The sequence below is a fragment of the Bison bison genome, unplaced genomic scaffold, assembly GCF_000754665.1.
Source record: "Bison bison bison isolate TAMUID 2011002044 unplaced genomic scaffold, Bison_UMD1.0 scf7180017864456, whole genome shotgun sequence".
Taxonomy (NCBI): Eukaryota; Metazoa; Chordata; class Mammalia; order Artiodactyla; family Bovidae; genus Bison; species Bison bison.
The window spans coordinates 9,397,042-9,413,591 of NW_011495018.1; the positions used below are offsets into that span (position 1 = coordinate 9,397,042).

The 16,550-nt window shown below is 50.9% G+C and overlaps 1 protein-coding gene across 3 annotated transcripts in view; it reads right to left on the reverse strand.

Annotated features, from left to right (window-relative positions):
* The window catches only part of TACC2 (transforming, acidic coiled-coil containing protein 2), a 236,236-nt gene that overhangs the window by 78,034 nt on the left and 141,652 nt on the right, over positions 1–16,550 (reverse strand). The gene's annotated exons all lie outside the window — the stretch shown is intronic.

The window sequence follows — 16,550 nt, forward strand, 5'->3', positions numbered from 1 at the left end:
GGCGCGCGCGGCTCTGCCCGGGGCGCGCGAGTGTGAGCGTGAGCGCCGGCGGGGTCCGAAGGGATCTGCTCTTAAAGCCCCCGGCAGCTCGGCTCCCGCGTAGGACACGGTGATGTCATCATCCGCGAGCAGCCCCCGACGCCTGCATCTTCACAAAGCTCCAGCGCTGGCTCGGGAAACCGGGCCAGGGGGAGGGCGGGCGAAGACCCTCCCTCTCTAGCCCCGAGTCGCCTCCCCCAGCCTTCCGCAGCCTCGCCCCGATCGCCGGCATTGTGTGGCTTGGAAATGCAAATACACTTCGGACCCGGGAGTCGGGGGCCCCAGGGGGTAGGGCCGCGGTGGTCCCGGCCAGGAGAACCATGGGGGGGGGCGGGGGAGGGTATCCTCTTTCCGGCCGGCTCACCCCTCCCGGAGGGAGGCAATGGACTCTCCCAGGGCTGGGCGGGCAGGTAAACAGGCTGCCGCGGAAAATGTGCTAGACACTTGCAGTGTCCCGGTGGCTTCTGCCTTCTTCAGGCTGAGGCCTGTACCAGGGAGATGCGAGGGCCTGGCTCCCGGGTTCCCCCCTGCCACCCCCACTCCCCACCTCACCTGAGCCCAGGTCCGGCCTCCAAGGACACAGTTTGGGGGTAGGGCGGATTGGGAAAGCCTGCTACGGAGTCTGAAGCACCCCCCATCTTTAGCCACCACAGGAGGCTCCACGGAGACGCCCCTTGCAAAGGCTCATTCCCAACCGTCAGAGGTCAGGCCAGCTGAGAGGGCCCATCCGTGTCAGGCCTTTAAGACCACAAGAGTGTCCAGGGGAAAGATAGCTCTCCATGACACACGATCTAACCATCTGTCTCCGTGATTCTGAGCCCAAACCGGGCCTGCAGGAATGTCTGTGACACCCCATTCAGTGCCCCCAGCCCCCACCCCCATTCCTCTGCTGGGGCAAGCTGTGCCCGGCTAGCCAGGCCCCCTCGCCCAGCTCTGGCTGCTCCCAAACCCTCCAGACTTCCTTGGGCTCCTGGGCCTCCTCGAAGGCTACTCAACTCCTTTTGGTTCAGGAGGTTTGGGGGCCCACCTGGAAACTGACGGTCCATCCCCGTTCTGAGGTCCAATCAGACTCACAATGGAATTAAAGCGGAACCTCTGAGGAAACGTAACCCACTCCAGGATTCTTGCCTGGGAAATCCCAGGGACAGAGGAGCCTGGTGGGCTACAGTCCAAGGGGTCACAAAAGAGTCGGACAAGACTGAGCTACTGAGCACATCTGATGTGTAAGTTGAAAACTCATCTTCATTTTCCCAGCATTTCTTTAGAGTCAGCCTAAAATGCATGTAACTTGTGGCCAAAACAAAAATAAAATGGAAACAAAACTGCTCAAAACATTCTGAAATGTCCTCCACATACTGAGTGTTTCCTAAAACTGTGGCTGAGGATGTTTGGACGGCTACTTTTGAAGTTGTGACTCAAATGTCAGGATGGTTCCAGAGCTTCATGGTGGGCTGACTTTCCTCTGCTGATATTTAAAATTAGTGTCAAACAGAGACCCAGAAAATCAAAATTGTTTCCTGGGCTGCAACCACATGAAATGTCCAGGCTACATTGAGAAGGTTGACTTTTTCGAATTTATATGAAAATAGCTAATGATCCCGTCAGTCTCGCAGAGAAGGTGACTGTCAGGGGGTGGCCGGATGAAGCTTGCTCCTGAAAGCACCTCCCATAACCTGTCACTCACAATCAGTGCCCGGAGTCACCTGGTGGCAGGGATTCTGAGCTTTGCTCATCTGGTCATTCCCAGCACCCCGAGGGTTCGTTTTTTCATCAGAAAACAGAACTCTTGGGCCTCATATGCAGCTAGAAGTCCAAAGAACCTTACCACGTGGAGCTGAAAACTTCCTAAGTGCTAACTTAGGGAAAGCTATGACAAACCTAGACAGCATATTAAAAAGCAGAGACATCACTTTGCCGACAAAGGTCGTTATGTCAAAGCTATGGTTTTTCCAGTAGTCATGTACGGATGTGAGAGTTGGGCCATAAAGAAGGCTGAGCGCCAAAGAATTGATGCTTTTGAATTGTGGTGCTGGAGGAGACTCTTAAAGAGTCCCTCAGAGAGCAAGGAGATCAAGCCAGTCAATTCGAAAGGAAATCAACCCAGAGTGTTCATTGAAAGGAATGATGCTGAAGCTCCAATATTTTGGCCACCTGATGTGAAAAGCCAACTCTTTGGAAAAGACCCTGAGGCTAGGAAGGACTGAAGGCAAGAGGAGAAGGGGGCGACGGAGGATGAGATGCTTGGATAGTATCACTGACTGAATGGATATGAATTTGAGCAAACTCAGGGAGACAGTGGAGGACAGAGGAGCCTGGTGTTCGATAGTCCACCGGGTCCCAAAGGGTCAGACACAACTTAACGACCGAAGAACAACAAACCTAGACTTCACCTTTTGAGGAAAGTGATCACTTCCCTGGGCACTGATGGTATCTATGGCCTGTAGCCAAACCCAGCCCTAGGAAAATACACAGGGAAAAAATGAGAAACAACAATTAGAATTCATCCGCTCATTTTTTTCATGATACAGAAAAGCACCAAACCTTCCAAGTGTCCTGATCCGTAACAGGTAGGGGTCTGCTGCAATAACTAGAGAGGGCTTTGAAATGAGACAGGAGGTCAAATCCTGACCTCTCCCTCGTTTGGTGTGTGGCCTTGAGCCAAATGCTTGACGGTACTGAACCACTGCTTCCTCAGCTGGCAAGAGAGAGAAAGCATCTGTTTTGCAGAGTATTAGGAAAACCTAATTATATATATGAAATCCCGGGACCAGGACTAACTGGTGCTTGAGCGGTGTTAATTTTCCTTCCTTCTTTATTAGAAACATTTTTCCCTAAGCACAGCACCACATAGATAATGAGGGGGCATTGCAGCGAAGGGCTTTTATTTAGAATCTCAACAATCGTAAAGTTACGACCTAGTGACACTTCATTTGTGTGTCACTGACACCATCGCAGTGATGTTAACAACATGGCCAAGAACCAGTGGAAAAACAATCTGGATGCCGTTGAGGTCAATGCAACTGAAATCCATGCGTTACTAGTTTGTATAATAAACTTCTGGAAGAACTTTTCAGACTCTCATTTAAGACATTTGATGGTTTACTTTACACACAGTTCAAAACAAGCCTGGGGACTTCCTTGGCAGTCAGCAGTTAACACGACACACTTCCACTGCAGGGGGCATGGGTTTGATCCCTGGTCAGGGAACTCGGATCCCTGCATGCCACACAGTGCAGCCCAAAAATAATAATAATAAAACAAGCTTGGTTATCTAGTAATTCAGCCTACAGAAAAAAAAAAAAAAAAGGAAAACGTATAAAACGTGGAGAGGGGGAGTGATTAGAGAGGAAAAGAGCCATGCTATGGACTGAATGTATCTACCCCCAAAATGTCATATACTGAAGCCCTGATACCAATTTGATGGTATCCGGAGGGGGCCTTTGGGATGTAATTAGGTTAGATTAAGTCACAAGTGTCTAGCATCTCCGACTCAATGGACATGAATCTGAGCAAATTCTGGGAAACAGTGAAGGAGAGGGAAGCCTGGCTTGCTACAGTCCACGGGGTCGCAAAGAGTCAGACACGACTTAGAACTACAGCGACCAAAGGAGAAAGAGACACATAATCTCTCTCTCTGCCATTTCAAGGACACAGCAAGAAGGCAACCATCCGCACACCAGAAGCAGGGCTCTCTTTAACCCAACCATGCTCACACCCTGATCTCGGACTTCCCGCCTCACAACTGTGAGAAATCAACATTTTTGTTGAAGTCACCCGGCTCAAGTTCTTTGTGTTATAGCGGCCCAAGCGGACCAACCAAGACAGGCTGTTTAAGATACAGGGCTAAGGGACCAAGAATAACTAACAAGAAGGGAAAAGATAAAAAAAAAAGAAAGAAAGAAACAACTCTCCAAGTTAGACCAAGGAAATTCGAAACAATTTCAGGGCCATTTAACCCAGCTCCTGGGTTCTTGTTATCCACAGGAACCACTGATAGCTCAGAAACCACTGGCTACATCCCACTCTGGCCTGTTTACTGCCTCCAAATCCTCTTTTCTTCACCCACCCCCACCCCAAGTGATGGCCAAGGAAGCTAAATAATGGGTTTGCACAATAAGAAAGCACAGATTCCACCCCAAATTATTAAAATGCCAGCAGCTAGCCTTGCAATCACACATTCCCTAGTGTATTCAAACCTGCACTGAGCACTCACTTGGGCCAGGCCCTTGGCTGGAGCTGAGGCTGCAGACAACCTATCAGTGCGCTCTGCTTCATCCCGACTTTCCTTCCCAGACCGCTGCTTTCAGGGGCCCGCTCCTCCCTTCCTTACCGCCTCTTCACGCCCAGCTCACACTCCAGACTCTACCCTGGCCACCCTGGGAGGGGCAGAGGCCGCCACAACAGGGCACCTCCTCTCTCCACCAAATCAGGGATGCCCAGACTTTCTAACCATGGCCCTTGTTGCTAAGTCGTGTCTGACTCCTGCAACTCCATGGGCTGTAGCCCACCAGGCTCCTCTGTCCATGGGATTTCCCAGGCAAGAAAAATACTGGAGTGGGGTTGCCATTTCCTTTTCCAAGGGATCTTCCCAAATCAGGGATGGAACCTGCGTCTCCTGCATTGGTAGGTGGATTCTTTACCACTGAGCTACCAGGGAGACCCTGAGGTCCCTCCCTCTGTCGCCCTCTGGACCAGAGCATGCATATTCTAGGATGCTAAAGGTAGGCTAAGCCCACTTAGATGGGCTCCACTGCCAACCCTCCTACTGATGTCCCCAAAACATCCTAGAAACCTACATAAATCCAAGAAAGCACCCATCATTTCTAGAACAATTAGAGATTCCACATTTACTAGTGCACTTAGCATCTGCCTGGCCTATAGAAGATGAGTCTGTTCTCAAGTTACTTCCTGACACATACGTACCAGAAAGTTCAGCAAACTTGCCCAATCCTTGTAGCTGAGAGATAAGATATATGATACAGACTCTGAAATCCCACTCGAGTCCAAGGGAATGAACCACACATAGTCAGAAAGGGCAAGTAATTTGAAGCACCTCTGACACCCCAAGGAAAACACACTTAAGCGGCTTTATCTTTGCCTCCAGCCTCAAGGAAGTCTCCAGTTGCCATAGCAGCAACGCTCTACAAACAAGACCAATGGACCCCTGTGCTGCTAATTAGCCTGTGCACACTTGCTAAAAGAAAGTAGGTCAGATCACAGGAAAATCCATCTGGAGAGCACTGGGAATGTAAATACAGATGGAAAACGGGCCCGGGCAAGGTCCTGTTTCTTCAAGTCTCTCGCCTTCACCATCACGGGGCAGAGGGGGGGGGGTGGCGGGGAGGGCAGCTAGTGGGGGTACAGCAGAGAGGCTGCACAAAAGCACGTGGACCTTCTCTTTAGGAAGCTGACCTTTCCATAGGCTCCAGCATCACCACCCGCTTGCAACTTGTTCCTTCAACTGAGACCCAGAAAGTCCAGCTGCACACCCCACAACTCCACCCAGCTTGTCACATGCTGTCTTGCCTAAAACTGCAAGAGCTGCGGACTTTCCCGGTGGTCCAATGGCTGGGACTCCACACTCCCAGTGCAGGGGACCCAGGTTCATTCCCCGGTCAGGGAATTAGATCCCACATGCCGCAACAAAAATCGAAGATCCCAACTGAGACCCAGCATAGCCAAATACATAAAAAGAAAAAATAAAAGACTGTAAAAGCTGGGAGCCGTTTGATTTCAGACCCGAGTTCAGGCCCATGTTCAGCAACCGTAGGTAAACAGGAGCATGAGACAAGCGAAGCCGACCAGCGAGCAGGAGACCGGCCTGCAGGTCAAGAGTGGCACGCTGCTGGCACTTTATCCATCCAGGGTTTACGTTTGGGGTCCATTTTCCTGGGCTTTTGAAGACACAGCTTTTATGTCGCACAGCCTTGCTCCAAAAGCTGTCCACTGTCTTCAGGAGAAACTCCCAATTCAATATCCTGGCCTTGATCCCAACACTAGGTCCATCCTGCACTGGAGCAGGGCCCAGGTCCCCCATTCCTCCTGTGCATCAGGGCCCAGCTCCCGGCCAGCTTCTACGAGGCGTAAGTCTCCTCCAGCCCACAGATGTCCCCCTCCATGTGCTACCTCCAGCACATTTTAGCTTTGGTGCTTTCTCGCCTCATCGGAATCTCACTGTATCCTGTGCCTGTGTCTGGCATCCCTGCTCTCCGGCCTGCCCTGGCAAAAGTCTTCATTCTTACAATGAATAGAGAAAAGGGAGGAGCTTGTCAGGCTTCCCAGCTGGTTCAGTGGTAAGGAATTCATCTGCCTACACAAGAGATGCAGGAGACTTGGGTTCGATCCCTGGATCAGGAAGATTCCCCTAGAGTAGGAAATGGTAACCCACTCCAGTATTCCTGCCTGGAAAATCCCATGAATGGAGGAGCCTGGCGGGCTACAGTCCATAGGGTTGCAAAGAGTCAGACATGACTGAGCTACTGATCTCATCGTCAGGTTCCCTCATTTTTAGATCTGACTGTCTTCTACACTCCAACATTGAATCTCATGTGGTCACCCTGGGGACTCTGAGTGGTTAACTTGGGTTGAAGAGCCAGCTCAGGTAGAACCCCATCTTTTCCAGGGTGCTCTTGCTCACTCTTTGAAAAGTGCTGATCTTCTATGCTTTTTTCACCTCCTTTACCATAGTTACACCTGAGATCTTTCAAAGATCCTTTCAAGCAAGGACCACTCCAACAGCTACTACTCTTCATGGGGGAAAAATTCATTTCTGTTATGATGCAGCCATGAAATTAAAAGATGCTTGCTCCTTGGAAGGAAAACTATGACAGACCTTGACAACGTATTAAAAAACGCAGACATCACTTTGCTGACAAAGGTCTGCATAGTCAAAGCTATGGTTTTTCCAGTAGTCATGTACAGATGTGAGAGTTGGATCATAAAGACGGCTGAGCACCAAAGAACTGATGCTGTTCAAACTGCGGTGCTGGAGTAGACTCTTGGGAATCCCTTCGACAGCAAGGAGACTCAACCAGTCAAACCGAAAGGAAATCAATCCCTCAGATTCACTGGAAGGACTGATGCTGAAGCTGAAGCTCCAATACTTTGACCATCTGATGCAAAGAGTTGACTCATTGGAAAAGACCCTGATGCTGGGAAAGATTGAAGGCAGGAGGAGAACGGGGCGACAGAGGATGAGATGGTTGGATGGCATCACTGACTCGATGGACATGAGTTTGAGCAAAAGTCCAGGACATAGTGAAGGACAGCGAAGCCTGCGTGCTGCAGTCCATGGGGTCCCGAGAGTCAGACACAACTCAGCAACTGAACAACATGATACAAGGTAAAGGCTGAGGATTTTGGTATTAGATCCAGGAAGGCAACCCAGAATGTGCTAGAAAAGGAATCAGTAAAGAGAGATAAGACTCATCTCTTTTTTTTTGGCTGCACTGGGTCTTAATTGTGGCATGCAGGATCCTCATAGCTGAATGCAGGCTCTTTAGCTGCAGTATATGGGGCTCTAGTTCCCTGACCAGGGATCGAACCCCAGACCCCTGCACTGGGAGGGTGGAATCTTAACCACTGGACCACCAGGGAAGTCCCAAGACTCACTTTTATTTTAAAATTAAGAATTCAGGATACATTTTACGTCTTTGATTCCTACAAGAAGGAAGGAAAGCAAGCCAACACTAAAACCCAGGGCTACGCAAAAGTTAGGACAGCACTGTGTTAAGAAGTCTCATCACATATGAAAAAGAAATCAGTAACACCAACACCACATCCCAAAAGATTAAATAAAAGCCTTAAAATCCTTCTTTCTTTACCAAATAAATTCAGCTCTTTTGAGATGGAAATGGTAGAAGACACTCTTGAGATAACATTTTAGAAAATATATCCTACCTCATTTCAAGAAATGACTCAAGCTTGCAACTCAAGACAGCAAAAGAATCTTGAAAGAAAAGTTAGATAAAAGCCAGAGAGAGTGAGCTTATCCTGAAAGGACTTATCTGAGCCCTGGCTGGAGTCAGCTGCAGGCCTGGATCTAACTTCCTCAGTAGCCAAAGCAAAAAGGAAATCAACACTGAATATTCATTGGAAAGACTGATGCTGAAGCTGAAGCTCTAATACTTTGGCCACCTGATGCGAACAACTGACTAGTTGGAAAGGACCCTGGTGCTGGGAAAGATTGAAGGCAGGAGGAGAAGGGGATGACAGAGAATGAGCTGGTTGGACGGTATCACCAACTCAATGGACATGACTTTGAGCAAACTCTGGGAGATGATGATGGACAGGGAAGCCTGGTGTGCTGGTCCATGGGGTCGCAAAGAGTCAGATGCGACTGAGCGACTGAACAACAACAACAAGCAAAAAGGGAAACAATCATTTTCAGTTACACAATTCATAAAACCTAGCAGATTTTAACGGCCATTCCATGGATAAACAGCTTTTTGCATGATTGCCATTCTCAATATGTTCATTCCTATGGATTCTCCATGAGGAGATGGTGTATACAGTAGACAGTGCCTTCAACAATATCCTTCCACCAACACGACCTTCAGTTTCATGTGGCTACTTCAGCAAGCACATCAGCAGCTACCCAGCTCCACCACCAATTAATAAAATCAGAAGTTCTGGGAAGGATAGGGACTTCCCTGGTGGTCCAGTGGTTAAGATTTTGCCCTCCAGTGCAGGCAGGTGAGGGTTTGCTACCTGGTTAGGAGCTAGGATCCCACATGCCTCAAGGCCAAAAAACCAAAATATGAAATGGAAACAATATTGTAACAAATTCAATAAAACTTTACAAATGGTCCACATCAAAAAATGATATTGAAAAAATAAATGAACTTCCCTGAGGATATATTTCTGGTTGTCCCATCCTGCAGAGAGGGTCCCCTCATTTATGCTCCTGAAAAGACTCAAGTGTTTCTATAGTTACGTAAGGTGAAGGTTACAAAGAGGAAGCCAAGGTCAGCCTTGGAAGATGTTCATCAACAAAGCAGCCACTTCTGGACTCAGCTGTCCCTCACATCCTCCTGGCTTCACGAGTCCTTGCCAGTGTCTCTCGTTGATTGTGGGGAAATATACACCACCAACCGGAGAAGGCAATGGCACCCCACTCCAGTACTCTTGCCTGGAAAATCCCATGGACGGAGGAGCTTGGTGGGCTGCAGTCCATGGGGTTGCTAAGAGTCAGACACGACTGAACGACTTCACTTTTGCTCTTCATTTTCATGCATTGGAGAAGGCAATGGCAACCCACTCCAGTGTTCTTGCCTGAAGAATCCCAGGGATGGGGGAGCCTGGTGGGCTGCCGTCTCTGGGGTCGCACAGAGTCGGACACGACTGAAGTAACTTAGCAGCAGCAGCAGCATACACCACCAACAACTGCAAAGAAAACTGCAAACCTAGCAGAAGCTGCAGGACACCATGAAGTGGACGAATCTGACCCTGATGAATTGCTCAAAAGCCACCCAGAGCCATTGAAAAATGGCAATCTGTGAACAACTGAAGAGGAAAAACTCTCAAAAATGAGGAAGAAGGTAGCTTCCAAGATAGGACATCCAAAAATGGAAAGAGCCCTTCAGAAAACTGCTGAAGCATGTATATTAAATGAAACATTTATGTTAAAACTGAAGCATTTATGTTAAAAGTGACTGTTCTTGAGATGCAGGAGTCAAGTGTGAAGAATATGTGAGTCTGAAAATCTGCCAGAAAAATATGGCCAAAATCCTTTGTTCATGCTAAGCATTAACATGTGGTTATCATTAAAGTCCACATTTTGTTAAATATAAATCATTTTCATAATTTTTTCACTTCTTTCTTCAACATCAAGGCCCAATCAAACATTTTCCACACAATCACCTTAAAAGTTCGATTCAGTAAGTGGATTCATGTCAAGTGGCCTTTCTCAGGGAACAGTTTTCTTTAGATAATCTGGACTCCTTCCTGTAGCTAATTTTATCAACTAAGTTTAAGATCACAGGCAAAACCAAACAGGTAGACATTTGGCCAAATAAAACTCCAACCTCCGGAGTGCAAGCTTCTGTGTAGAAATAGTGGAATTTCATTCAAGCCAGGGAGCAGAGAACCAACTGACTGGGGCCAAAAACATAACCAGTGAAATCCATCTTTCTTCCCAGAGAACTATTTCCAAGAAGAACCGAATATTGCAAAATCACTGTAAAAACATTTCAGTCCTTGTTAGAAGGGCTTAAATATTGTATTTGATTGGACTGTCGATGTGTTAATCCACAGAGTTCCTCTAGAGCTTACTACTGTGTACCAGGAATAAGAGGCCTTTTAAACAGAACATCCAGGGGTAAACAGAGAGGGAACCTCCCCGCTGCCAAAATGGACAGCAAAGCTGCTTTCCGAAGCCGGACTGGAGAAGCAGTTTGAGAAGTGCAGGTGCCGCCCGTCTGGACTCGGGGAGGTCTCTCCTCAGCACCACCACCGTGGCCGTTCAGCGGGGAAACGCTTCCAAGATGGAAATGCAAACAAGCGCGGCCGGAGTCCTGGACTCTGTGGCCCTTGCTTCGCTGGGTCCCTGGGACGCCCCCTGCCCTGGAGCAGCGGCCCCTTCAGGAGGGCGGCCAGGCTGTCAGCTAGTCTGGAATCACTGACTTCCTTCCCACCCCCGACGAGCGGTTCGACACAGAGCCTGACACGGGACTGCCCTACTTGTGAGCGGAGCAGTGGAAACCGAGCACCGAGGCCCAGAACTGCTGACTCAAGGCTCTGGGATAGAAGAGCAATCCAGAACGGCTGGGCCAGAAATAGCAGCCGTGAGCATCTTCTCAGAGATAATTAGCATAGCATCTGAGAGCAGAGGGGGTGAATGAGTGTGTGTGTGTGTGTGTGTGCGCGCGTGTGCGTGCAGGCATGTGTCTGTCTACCCATGAGCTGCTGCTGCTGCTGCTAAGTCACTTCAGTCGTGTCTGACTCTGTGCAACCCCATAGACGGCAGCCCACCAGGCTCCCCTGTCCCTGGGATTCTCCAGGCAAGAGTACTGGAATGGGGTGCCCTGCCTTCTCCATGTGCTACCAAACCCTAAAAATGCATCCTTCTTTTCATAACCACCCCCACAGGCCCTGTCTGTGTAATTCCCAAGGCACTTGCCTATCTGTCACTGGATGTAATTAGCTTTTAACTGTGCCTGAGGAAAAGGGATTATTTTTCCCCAATACTCAGATTTTTAAGAACTGATCTCTCCACGGGAAGACATTCTTTCCATGACAACAGACTGACCCAATTCTGCCTCATCCCGTTGACCTTAAGAAAATGTGTGAGAGACATTTCTAGGTCTCCTGACAGCTTACAGAGGCTGATGACTTAAAAAAAGTTGAGTGCAGAGTTAAGTGCTTGGTATATTCACTTTTTTTTTTTTTTGCATCTCTTTACGCCATTAATCCAGAAAGACAAAGGGGTCCTACTTTATGTGAACATTTCCATGGGGCAGTGACTGTCCAGCCCAGGAACATGCCTCTGGTCCCCTAGCATCAGGGGTACCACAGGTTCCTGGTTTCTGGAAGGTCAGCTTCGCTCTCTAGAGGGGCCTGCTCTGACCCTTACAAACTAGGGTGGCCGCCTTCCCCAGGCACCCCCAGCACCCAGCTTCTCCTTACAAAGCAGAGGTCTGGGCCAGGTCCACTCCCGGAGGGCTGAGGCCACGCTTCCCACGTGCCCCACAGAATGCCCAGTGCTGGCACTCGGAGACCTTCAACAGCTATGGGTGGACAGATGGGTGGACAGATCTGTACTTAAGAGACACAGAGGAGAGAGGCAGAAACCAAAGTCCTTTCCCATGAGGCCAGAGCTGAAGAAGGATCAGCGGAGTGATCCCAAGGATGTATCTTCTCACTGGTATCCCATGCAAGTGCCAGCCCCGCCACCAACCTCATCACCCTCCTCGATGGCAAGTCCTGATTTCTGTGTGTGTGATACTGGGAGAGACGGCCAGGCTGGGTGCCCAGGAATGAGGTCTGACTTAAACTCTCTTCCCCAGATACCTAAATCAAAAAGATGAGTGGGGAATGTTTTCACTCATCTGAATCCTTAAACTAACCCAAAGAAGTTACTTAACCCTCCTGTTTCTGTTTTCTCATCTGTGCAATGGAAATGATAATAATCGTACCTTCCCACCAACATGGACAGTGTAAGATTTAAATGAGATGATATATGAAAAGTTCTTAGTACAGCTGCACCAGGCATACAGCAAGTGCTCCATCCAGATTACCTGCTGCTGCAGCCACTTTGTGAAAAAGCAAGTCACTGTGTCCAGCGGAGGACTCCATGCCCCTGCTTCACTGACTCTTAACCGCATCTCTGGGACACCAAGCCCAGAGTGCCTCATTCCGGAGTCAGAAGCTGGCAGGCGTCCTGCAGGAGTCCCGAAGATGACCCAACCCAAACGCCTCCCACCTCAGTTTTTCTCTAGGAGCTTGTGACCTTAGGCAAGGCCCTGACCTCACTGAGCCTCAACTTTCCCATCTATACAATGGGGACAATAAACGTGGGGAGCCGTGTTATGGAAACCTGAGAAGGCCTCAGATTCTGTGGTTTCACGAAGCCACCGGGGGATGATGGTGCTCAGTGAGATGGTTTTTAGACAGAGTCGGGGTCAGGGCTGCTGAGGTGGGTCACAAGGTGGGCAAGTCATCCCCAAGGAGCCAGAAGAAAACACCAGGGGCTCTGTGCTGGGTGGAACCATGTGGGCCCTACACCCCTTCCACCCTGAGCCCAGCCCGGGCAGGATGGGAGGAAATGTTGGGAGAGGGCCTCAGAGACCGGGAGACTCGTCCAGGAGCTCCTGCCCAGAATCACAGTCCAGCCGGGAACGGCCACTCCTGCAGGGTCCCCTTCAGAAGAATGTGCCTGTGTCTTTGGGGGCACCACTGTATCCCCAGCCCCAGGCTTCAGGCCAGCCCACAGCAGAATGAACGAATGCAAGCCCGAAAGATCAACTCCTATCCTCCCCAATCCCATGGCCACTGCCCTAGTTTAGGCCACCATCCCCTCCCTTTGGACCATGGTAATAACTCCAGTGGTCCAGAGACTTCCAGCCTCTCCTCGCCATCCACCCTCTCCTTGGCCTCCAGAGACAGTTCCCCAGACTAAATCCGGTCCTGACTGTCCCCTGCTTAAAAAGAGGAGACAATCCTTTCACTTAGTGGAACTTCCCAGCCTGGCTGCAGATCTGAAAATCACTGCCACATCCTCCTCCTGGTCCCTCTAGGCTTCTCCCAACCTGCTGCTGGAAACTGTTGAGCCTCCCACCAGGCCTTGCATGTGTGGCTCTCCCTCCCCGGGGTGCCTTCCAGCCTGCTCTGCTGGGTCCTCTGTTCTCAACTCTGCTGGAGAGCCTACATGCTGATCACACTGTGTCTGTCTACCGAACAGCCTTCTCTGTCTGCCCCCGTTCTCCCAGCACCCCTGGGCATCAGGGGAGTTGATGCTGATTAAATGATAGCTCAGCTGGTAAAGAACCCACCTGCAATGCAGGAGACCCCAGTTCGATTCCTGGGTCAGGAAGATCCCCTGGAGAAGGGATAGGCTACCCACTCCAGTATTCTTGGGCTTCCCTTGTGGCTCGGCTGGTAAAGAATCCACCCGCAACGCGGGAGACCTGGGTTCGATCCCTGGGTTGGAAAGATCCCCTGAAGAAGGGAAAGGCTGCCCATTCCAGTATTCTGGCCTGGAGAATTCCACAGACTGTGTACAGTCCATGGGGTTGCAAAGAGTTGGCCACGACTGAGCAACATTCACTTTTCACCTGCGGAGCACCAAGCGACATTTTTCACTGACCTCATTTACTCCTCACAGTTACCTCCAAGATGTGGGTACTACCCAGACTGATTTCACAGATGGGTCAACAAAGGCTCAGAGTGGTCGGGTAACTAACTTGTCCAAGGTCACACAGCTCACAGATGGGCCAGGAGCCCATCTCTCCGACTCTGTGCACCTTCCCCTATGCTGTGTCATACACGGGATATGGCATAGAATCCACCCAGGATGTGTGTGCTGAGTGGGCGGATGGACACAAACCAGTGGAGGACTGGATAGGGGGATGCCCAGACGGACAGATGGACAGAAACAAAGCAGAAGACACACTACAGGACCACTGAGACTCAGTGCACTCAGCACGTCCTGCCGCTCAGAGCATCGCGCCTGTGACTTCATCTCCTGAGTCAAAGTGTAACAGAAACGGACTCACCAACAGAGGCCCCCACAACTGGAGATGGGGGGCCCTGAGCTGAGCATGTCTTGACAAGGAGCCCTTCTCCCACTCTACCTCCCTGGGGTTCTGTCTCCTTCCTGGCTCCTCCTTCAATTCGGGGGTCTCCTTCTCCACCTGCTCCTGGCAACCACCCTTATGCCTCCTGCTGGGTCTGAGGGTCCAAAGGCATATCCTTGGTTTGGAAGAAAAGCAGCCCCTTGAAATGCAAAATCTACAATTATAAAGTGGCAGCCAATCTAACATAGGGTCCGGGGCACCGTTGGGAATGGGGAGTGAGCTTGCAGGCTTCTCGCTGCCCTGATACCTCCCACCAAACCGGAGCTGGGCCAGGCAGGCTCTCACTGGCTCCGCAAACTTCCAAGGCCACCCCCTGCTCCTCACTAAGCCCCAAATCAGGTTGGACTCCCTTCCAGGCTTTGGAGAGGGTCCTGGGACTTCAGCCCAGAGCGGGGGTCTCCCAGGTGTGCCCCAATAAGCAGGATGAGGGGAGCGCTGCTTGGTGGCCCCCCAGAAACGGGAAGAAGAATTTGAGGGATGGAGCATGGGGCCCGCCCACTCCATGCGGGCTTCGCCCAGACTGGGAAGTCCACCTTCTGCTGCACTGAGTTTGGAGAGGGGGTACCAGCCTCCCTCCCTCCCTGGGCTGCCAGGGCTGAAGTCAGTCAGGTATAGCTCCCAGATACACCCGCCACAAACAATGGGAAGCCCAGCAGCTCATAAACACCGGGGCCTGCTCTTGAGAATGACTGAAAGCCGGGGAGGCCCAGGTCAGACGGCCTCTGCTGGTCCCGCCAGGATGGGGATGCTTGGCAACATAGCCATGCCCAGGCTGCCCTGCAAGAGTGGGTCTGATAGGCAGGAGAGTGGCTGAAATGGACCATGAGGCCGGATCAGAGCCCAGTCTGCTTGGTGCAGTGGCTCATCATCAGCAAACCCAAGAATGGTCCTGATCAGCTTCCCTGATGGCTCTGCGGTAAAGAATCCGCCTGCAAATGCAGGAGACTGGGGTTTGATATCTGGGTGGAGAAGATCCCCTGGAAGAGGACATGGCAACCCACTCCAGTATTCTTGGTTGGGAAATCCCATGGACGGGCTACAGTCTGTGGAATCACAAGAGTTGCACACGATAAACCACCACCTACAAAATGAACCACTGAGCTGTGAGTGGACAAATGAACTGGCTCTGTGTGCAAGGATGTGCAGTATTTCTCAAGGGGTCCACTCCCCAGACCTGGCAGGAGGAGGGGACCACCCTAGGTGGGGCCAGGGAGCAGGGCTTTCTGCTCCCTCTCCCGCTGGGCAAACCTCTCAAATCCAGGAGAAGGATTGACAGAGAGCCAAGAGCTCTTGGGGGCTGCTGATGGCAAGCAGGGGCTGGGGACATCTCACCAGACACCCTGGTGAGCCCAGACCGCCTGCCTCTCCCCAAACCCCTGGCTGCGTTCAGGGTGGCGTTTTTCAGGGATGTTGTTCCCTGGCCTTCCTGCATCAACATGGAACCAGCTTCCTCTTTGCAAGAAGCTCAGCTGCCACCCCCCACCCCCTGCCCCGTCTCATTCCTTCCGGACCATGCAGGCAGCTGTTGGCCAGATTTCCAAGTTACAGTTTCCTCAAGGACAACCGTCCCCGGCAAGCAGAGTGGGAGGTCAGCTCTCGTGTACTCAAGTTCACGTCTGCCTGGCCCACACGCCAACACAGCAGGCTCTTTGCCACAAGCCCCCTGAGGTCCCAAAACCCGCGGTCAGCGGTGGATGCCTTGGTTAAGAGTGAGGGCTTTGGACCTGCATTCCTGGAAATGCTTTATCTTTAGACGCTGTGCCTGGCTTCAGCCTCTCAAAGCTCAATTAATTGCTGCATAACGCCTTCCAAACAGCTTTAGTAGGTCAGAGTGTCTGCTGAGCACAAAGGCCACGGACAGGCCATGCTGCAGGAGCAAGGGGGGCCTGTCGGAGCGCTGCCACCTTGGTGGACAGTGTCCCTCCCAGGACAAGCTCAGGCAGAGTTGGGAAGCAGAGAAACTGAAGCTCTCTTTCCTCCTCCCCTCCCTTGGACTCTGTCAAAGTCACATCTGTTCTCCCCGAGGCTTGCGGCCTAATGATTTGCAGTGGGCACGGGGGAGGGGTGGGGTGGGAAAACCCCGGAGAAAAGCCATTTGCACTGGAAATGTGGGTTGATGTCATCATTTCCACAGCAGCCATCAGAAGCAGGGGGAGGCTGCAGGAAGTCACCCGGTGTGCTTGCAAGAACAGAACATCTGTCGATTCTGTGATGAGC